The sequence below is a fragment of the Eurosta solidaginis genome, chromosome 2, assembly GCF_040869045.1.
Source record: "Eurosta solidaginis isolate ZX-2024a chromosome 2, ASM4086904v1, whole genome shotgun sequence".
NCBI lineage: Eukaryota > Metazoa > Arthropoda > Insecta > Diptera > Tephritidae > Eurosta > Eurosta solidaginis.
Window position 1 is genome coordinate 86,176,184 of NC_090320.1, and position 8,918 is coordinate 86,185,101.

The window sequence follows — 8,918 nt, forward strand, 5'->3', positions numbered from 1 at the left end:
ACCTATTAACAAACATATGCCTATACCTATTGACTTATCTTTATACATCTATTGACGTATATTCGTATGGAGTTCATCTCACTAAATTAAAACAGTTGCTAATCGAGCTTGCAATAAAGAGCACGTCTTTTGCTTTACACCGGTATACAACAATTGGCGACGAGACTGTCAACCAAATGTGTGCAAAGTAGTGTACATACATAATTAAACGTATGTGCAAAATAAAATAAATTATCGATGTGCATTAAATTCGTAAATACGAATAATTAAATGCACATATTAAATTCGTAAATAAGAAATACATACATATGTGCCAAAAGAAACAAAAAAAAAAAAAAAAACTATTGTATCATACTAAAGTAAAGGTACTTTAAATAAGCAACAAAATACAAGTAGGCGTATATTAAACAAATTAAAAAGACGTCAATTGAGTGCGTATAGAAACTTTACGACAGTGTAAATACACAAAATTGTTATATTGTAACAAAATTAAATGCACTTTCAATAAAGTACATACAAAATACAAAAAATGAGGGTTACATAATAAGAGAAGGTCAAAATGACACCACCAACTGACAATAATGCCGTTACCGTTTACCAAGCCACAAATGTACAACAATTTTCGCCGCAAAATGAGGCATGGCAATTATAGACAGAGAAACTTGAGATCCACTTTGGCGAAATTAATTGCTCAGGTGACAATATTAAAAAAGCCATCTTACTAAAATCTATTGGCGCTGCACCGTATGCAGTATTGCATAGTTTGTGTAGTCCAGAATCTCCGGTGAGCAAAACATTTAAAGCATTATGTGAAATGCTACACACATACTATACTCCACCTATGATAATTTTTCGCGAGAGAAAGCTATTTTATAGTGCAAAGAAGGAAGACAGTGAAACCGTCTCTGAATGGTATGCAAGAACAAAAAAGCTTGCTCTCAACTGAAAATTTGGCACGAATTTTGAGGCTTTCCTACTTGATCGTTTTATAATGGGTTTACCTGAACAAGGATTTGAGAAATTATGCGAAGAAGATGAAAAGCTCAAGCTAGATGAAGCTCTCCGCAAAGCTTTAATTATGGAAATGAAACTCTCTAATAAAGCAGAAGGCAACACTAGCGTAAATTATATCAACAAGTCCAAAGCAGGCAACAAGCAAATGCAAAATTCGAAGTCATCAAGCAACAATAGCAAGAAACACAACAACAACAACAGCAATAAGAATAAGCAGCAGAATAAAGGCAAGGCATTCAAACATTGCGGGTGCCGCAATCACCAGTCAAATAAATGCAGATATAAAGAAAGCAGATGTAATATTTGCAAGAAAGTTGGCCACTTGGCGAGTACATGCAGAGATAAAAATAAAAGTGTAAATTATGTATCAGATAATATTAGTCAGAATAACAACAAGGAAAATTCTAATACTCAAAACTTTTGTATTTACAGCATTTCAAGTGGAAATTCAGCGGATTATTATTATCTCTCAGTAAAACTGGATGGCTGACAAATGAAAGTAGCTTGCGACTCTGGTTCACCCTGCAGCTTAATATCAATAATGTTATATAAAAAATTAAACAAAAATGTAAGTCTAACTAAGTGCTCATTACCGTACGTAGATTATGGCGGAAATGCAATACAAGTCATGGGTGAATATTTAGCAACTATTGAATATTAATAAGAAAATTTAATATCGTAGTTACGGACACAAATAATATGCCCTTGCTTGGTTGTGATTTTTTAAGATTATTTAATTTTGATTTAGTGCAAACTGTGAAAGCTATTGATTTAAAATGTAATATTGAGGATATTATAAGTAGTTTAAAAAGCGATTATAGCGAAGTTTTTAAAAATGAGCTTGGTACCTACAAACTAGGTAAGGTCTCCTTACAAATTTCTAAACAAGCAAACCCTATATTTTTTAAACCGAGATCGGTTCCTTTAGCTTGGAAGAAAAAAGTTGAAACCAACTTACAAGAATTAATAAATATGGATGTTTTACAGCCCGTAGGTAATGCGGATTGGGGAACACCTTTGGTGCCAATACTTAAACCCAATGGTGATTTACGAATTTGTGGGGATTATAAAGTTACCATCAACAAACATCTCATTGATTTTCATTATCCCTTACCGCTGATAGAGGACATTTTCGCATCTTTACAAGGGGGTCAATTGTTCACAAAGCTTGATCTTTCCAATGCTTACAACCAACTTTTATTGGACGAGGACTCGCAACGATTATGTACCTGGTCTACTCACATAGATTGTTTTAAAATGAAACGTTTGCCGTTCGGGGTTAAACCGGCAGCAGCAATTTTCCAGAAAACTATGGAAAATTTGTTGCGAAATGTACCCCTTGTAGTAGTATATCAAGACGACATCACAGTTTCAGGCAAAGACTTAGCCGAACACGTTCGAAATTTAAGATCAGTCTTGAGTAAACTGCAAAGTGCAGGTTTACGTTTAAACATTTCGAAATGCGAATTTTTTAAATCACAAGTGTCTTATCTTGGATTCAAAATTGATAAAGATGGTTTGAGTAAGACAACAGAAAGAATTTGGTCTGTTTTGCGGGCACCTATTCCCAAAAATGTTGGAGTTAAGAGCATTTGTTGGGCACGTAAATTATTACTCAAGATTTGTACAAAATTTTTCCGAAAAGATGGCACCTTTGTACAAACTCTTACAAAAAGATGAAGAGTTTATTTGGTCTCGTGAATGTCAAGAGGCATACGAAAATATTAAGAGGGATATCACTTCTGATTCAGTTCTGGTTCATTTTAACCCTGAAATCCCTATAGTCCTTACGACGGATGCTTCTAACAATGCAGTGGCGGGAATTTTGTCTCATAAATTTCAAGACGGAAGCGTAAAGCCTATTGCATATGTATCAAGAGCCCTGTCAAAAAGTGAAAAGAACTATAGCACATTAGAAAAAGAGGCACTTGCCATAATCTTTTCAATAACCAAACTAAAACAATATTTATTTGGACATAATTTAGTGTTGCGCACGGACCATAAGCCACTTTTATCAATATTTGGGGAAAACAAGGAACTTCCTCTGATGGCTGCAGCGAGAATGCAACGATGGGCATTCATATTATCTGGTTTCAATTATAAAATTGAATACATAAAAGGATCATTAAATGAAGCTGACAATTTGTCACGACTTCCACAGCATGACTTTGAACAATATTATGAAGAAAAATCATACATATGCCATATCAAAGCGGAAAACGCTCTTAGTATTAACTTCAAAGATATAGCGCGTGAAACACGTCGAGATCCGATTATTTTTTTTTTTATGTACTGCTGTAACAATGGGGACAATGCAAAACCTGAAAGGCAGTGAGTTTGCTCCATTTGTTAACAAAAGCACTGAGCTAACTGTAGACCAAGAGTGTTTGCTATGGGGTTACAGAGCAGTAGTTTCATCTAAATTGCAAAAGTACTTACTGGAGCAGCTACATTACTCACATTTAGGGGTCGTAAAAACAAAAGCCCTGGCAAGATCATATGTATGGTGACCAAAAATTGATAATGATATAGAAAATTTGATTAAGCAATGCATTCCATGTCAGGAGCTTTTACCGAGTCCTAACAAAAGTGTAGTAATTCCATGGGAGCCGGCTGACTCAGTTTGGAGTAGAATATACATAGATTTCGCGGGGCCTATAAAAGGTTTTCAGTTGTTAGTACTCATTGATGCTTATTCGAAATGGGTTGAAGTTTTTAAAACTAAATACATGACTTCTAACTTTGTCATATCAAAACTTCGCGAAACTTTCTGCCGCTTCGGTATTGTCAAAACAATCGTTAGTGACAACGGTCGTTATTTTGTATCTGAGGAATTCAAAACTTTTTTAAAATTTAACAATATCAAACACGTACTTACTTCGCCGGGACAACCATCAACAAATGGTCAGGTTGAAAATTTTATAAAAACTTTAAAGAAATCTTTAATGGCAAACTTCAGCAGCGACAGCGCAGAAAATTTCGATATGTATCTGAATAGATTTTTAATGGATTATCGAGTAACGAAACATTGTACTACAAACGAATCACCAGCTAAGCTCTTTTTAGGTAGATTTATAAAAACTCGATTTGATTTTGTCAAACCACCTAAAATCAAAGAAAATATATTACATAGTCAAGAAAATAGTAAAAAAAATTATCCAGGAAAAAGATCTGTAGAGTTTAGTTCAGGAGATAAAGTATACATCAGAGATAACAAAAATCCTAACAAAGCAAGTTGGTCTCCTGCGACAGTTCAATCTCAAATTGGTCCACGGTCTTATAATTGTATATTTGATCATAACAATCGATTAATTAAAAGACATACTGATCAAATTAAAAAAGCGTCAGAACGGGGCATTAATATTGGGTTGCCGGATGAGGAGCCCAGAAGACCTGAAGCAGATGAATCGGCGGCTGCTGAGGAAAATAACGTATCTTCTGAATCTCTGCATGGAACTGAATGTAATGAGAATGAAAATAAGTTGGACAATATGTCAAGTGGTAATGAAAATACTCATGAACACAGGTCATTACGTCCACGAAACATTGATGTTAGATATAAGTTTTAGAATGTACAAGTTGTGAGGTAATAATGAATTAGTAATCACAAAATCACAATAACAAAAAAAAAAAAAATTTTTTTTAATTTGAATTAATAATTGCCATTTGAATTAATAAAACTATGTAAATATTATTGTACTTCAAAGTATGTTTATATTCAAATATTGAAATAAGGCAATTTTTTTTTTTGGAGAGAGGCGTGTTATGTGCTGCCCTATGCAATCGCACCCTTATGTTTATCTATACCTATTAACAAACATATGCCTATACCTATTGACTTATCTTTATACATCTATTGACGTATATTCGTATGGAGTTCATCTCACTAAATAAAAACAGTTGCTAATCGAGCTTGCAATAAAGAGCACGTCTTTTGCTTTACACCGGTATACAACAGATATAAAATATAAAATACACAATTTTACAATGAGATACAGGTAAGAAATTTGGGGTAGTAATCTAGGACAGCAGCTGACTCGGTAATTCTATACGTCAGCATGACATTGCTAATACTCCTCCAAAAATATCGAGAGCGGTGTCAAAAGACGCGTATTGACATCAGTATTAATAATCCGAAACTGGAAAAGAAAAACTTTATCCGGAAAACTGTCCGGAGATATTTGCAGTTGAAGTTGGCGATTTTCATGTGGTTGTTGTAATGTTGGGGTACCCACAAAAAAATTGTGAACATAAGTGTTTTGCGCGGATATAGTTTTGGTCTCCAAATCGGTGTTGGATCCACCCAGGGTAATTTTTTATAAGCGCGGCCGAAGGCCGCCAATGCAGAAAGGTGTTCTGCGAAAAAATACTGTGGATCCCACCCCCGGTTTCGGAGGGACCCGTGTGTCATGTTTCGGTTTTTCGTTAATATCTTGTGAACGACTTAAAATTTTTCTTTTCCGGTTTCTGATTATTAATGCTGATGTCAAGACGCGTCTCTCGATATTTTTGGATGAGTATTAGCAGTGTCATGCTGTCGTATAGAATTACCGCTGACTCTTTAAAAAATAGCTAAGAATTTAGGTGCAACCAAATCATGAAAAATACTACAATCACATTACAACTTACAACCTTCTTGTGCACATTTCTTAAGAATTATTACAAATATCGGGTTCCATACAACGAATTCGAGATCCTGGACCCGAAACGCCCGTACTCTAGGTATCACTCTAGTTAACTTTTGAAGAGTCAGCCGCTGTCCTAGACCATTACTAAATATATGTACATATTTGAGTAATGTTTTAGGACCGTGGCCGAGCCCTAAAAAAATAGCAAAAAATCCGAGAGTTATACCCGGACACGCTGTTTGGCCCCAGGATCTCGAATCCGAAAGCGGATACCCGATATCTCTAACACTTCTCGGGATATTTGCAAAACAAAATTGAAGTTTTCATGTGGTTTTTGTATTTTTGTTGTACACAGAAAAAAAATTTGTGAGGAGTATCAGATATATCAGGTTTTCGCCTTCGGATTCGATATCCTGGGGCCAAAATGCATCTCTGGGTACCACTTTCAGATTTTTAGCTATTTTTTTGGGCTCGGACACGGTCCTAGAACATTATCCATATTTGCACATAACCATTAATTTGAGTGTTATGTGAAAAATTTTTTCAGCAAATGCAAAGGAGGCCAAGGAACAGGCTGTTCTCCTGCTTCTTGGAAGCAATACGAACGTGTTCATCGCATTATAGGAAACGATCGAATTAACAATATTGAAGCTGTTGTTATGGACAGTATACGAGGTAACTTTATTAATCGAGACAGATATTGTCATTAATATTTGTAAAATAATAAAAATTAGTATGGACCACTTTTAATTTGACGGTCGACAAGACCCAAAAATGTGGAAAGGGATATTTTCATGGCATAAATACACTCTGATTGTTTGCCAGACCACTGCCGAGGGGCGGCCCCGTTAGAAACATTTTTTATAATTGAAAAAACTCTAAATTTTTGATGTTGCTTTTCCCGGGGCTTGAACCCAGGACCTTTGGTGTGGTAGGCGGAGCACGATACCACCACACCACGCCGGTCGCTTCTTGTAGTAGCTGTCGCTAAAACGATCGCCAAAAATCTCTAACAGGCCAGTCATTATACGGCGTTCACCTCCGAATGTGAGATACCCACAATATTATCGCCTGAAAACTTGCATAATGGCATCCTGAAACTATTCCCAAAATTCGACAATAATTGGATGCCCGCAAGTTTTAAATTCAGATGTCAAAGCTCACAAAAATCTATTCTTTCTCCTTTTTTTCTAAATATCTCGATTTCTAGAAGTTTTGCGCTAATTATTATTTATATTATCAATACTGTAGAGAATTAAATTCTCTACAACTTTTTTTAAAATTTTTTTATATCTATAATTTTTCTTTAGATAGAGGGCGGAAATCGAAATTTTTGAAAAACGACGATGATAGGTACTTCAAGCTGTTATTACTTCGGAATGGCTCCACCGCTTTCAAAGATCTTGGTACTGTTGGAAAGGTATTTAAATTTTTTAGTTTATAGTTTTATTTTTGAAAAAAGGTAAGTTTCAGTGTAATCAACAACTTCGGCATGTATGTTTTTGAAATACCTTTCCAAGGGTAACACTAAGCTTTTTTCATATCGATGGTTGAGTGCACACTTATTAGAAGTGACAAATTTAAAAATGTTCAGGAGTTCTGATTTTGTATTTTTGAAACAATTGCCATGTATATAAAACACATATTTTCCTTATATATATATATAAATTAATAAACTTTCTTCTAATTAATAGCCAGACCCGAGTCGGTTACATCGGCATCCACAGCCGGTTCGTCCACTTCGTCTCCCGAACCATCGTCTCCAGCTCTCAGCGAAGCCTCCACACTTGTAATGAAGAAAAATCAAAAAATTAGCGAGTTGAACGTAACTATCAAAACAGCTATGGCAGAAAACAATAAATTGACTGCTGATCTAATTGAAATTGAGAAAAAGAAGGTGGCTGCAATCGAGATACTCTCGCAGAGCGTCGTCAGCTTCTTGCAGCGGAACTAATTTAAAAACGATGTTCACTTAAATACAGTGTTCGGAAAAACAAATTCAATGCAAATATATAACTGGCTATATTTTTTATGATAATCAATTGGCATAAACGATTGTTTTTAAATATAAAACAGTCATTGGCAGGTAAATTATTTTTAAAACATTTACTAACTTAAAACAGTTATATTCAAGCAAAACAAAAAAAAACACACTTTGCCTAGTATGGAAGAGTGCCAAACTAGAGCAACAAACCCAACGAACCTTCCTATTTGAGAAGGGGAATACATCTTGAAGCCCAAGGTTGATTAGTTTTCAGTAGCGATCTCAGCTGTCAGTCCCCATTGATGTTTCATAACTGGCTATAATTATTTGTTGCATGGGGAGCTTTAATTTGCTCAATAAAAAGCCTTGAGTCCCCTCGAGACCCTCCACGGGCTATTAAGCCGAAATGTACTCAATTAAACCTTCCCATGCAACAAACAATTATAGCCAGTTATGAAACATCAATGGGGACTGACAGCTGAGATCGCTACTCAAAACTAATCAACCTTGGGCTTCAAGATGTATTCCCCTTCTCAAATAGGAAGGTTCGTTGGGATTGTTGCTCTAGTTTGGCACTGTTCCATACTAGGCAAAGTGTGTTTTTTTTTTGTTGTGCTTGAATATAACTGTTTTAAGTTAGTAAATGTTCTAAAAATAATCTGCCAGCCAATCGCTGTTTTATATTTAAAAACAATCGTTTATGCCAATTGATTATCATAAAAAATATAGACAGTTACATATTTGCATTGAATTTGTTGCTTTTGTTTTGAACATCTCTATATATTGCCTTAAAATGTATATGAATTGTTGCTTTTGTTTTGAACAACACTATATATAGAATTAAATTTTTTATGCATTTTGGCACCTTCACACTTATGTACAAATGTATTAAATATACCAAAATGTAGAGAAACCTAAAAATAGCTTTCTGTCGACACCAAACTGGTTAAAGAGTTCATGCGAACAGATAGTTTAAATCAGCTGAAATTTTTTTGGGAATGTCCAACTCCAGTCCGGATATATGTAAATATATCTTTGTATATATTTTGTTTTGACGATTTTTGTAGTTAGTTTGTTTAAACTTAACCTGCGGTTAGTGACCGAGCAGGTTTTAAGATCGGGGCAAACTCCTGTAGGAACGAAAACGGCGACCTCGTAACTGATGTCCAGAGAGTGCTTAGATAATGGAGGGAACACTTCTCTGTTCTCCTAAATGGAGGCAGCAATTCAACGCGCAGAGATGAAGAAGCCGATCCCGCAATCGATGATGATGGAATATATGTCCCCACGCC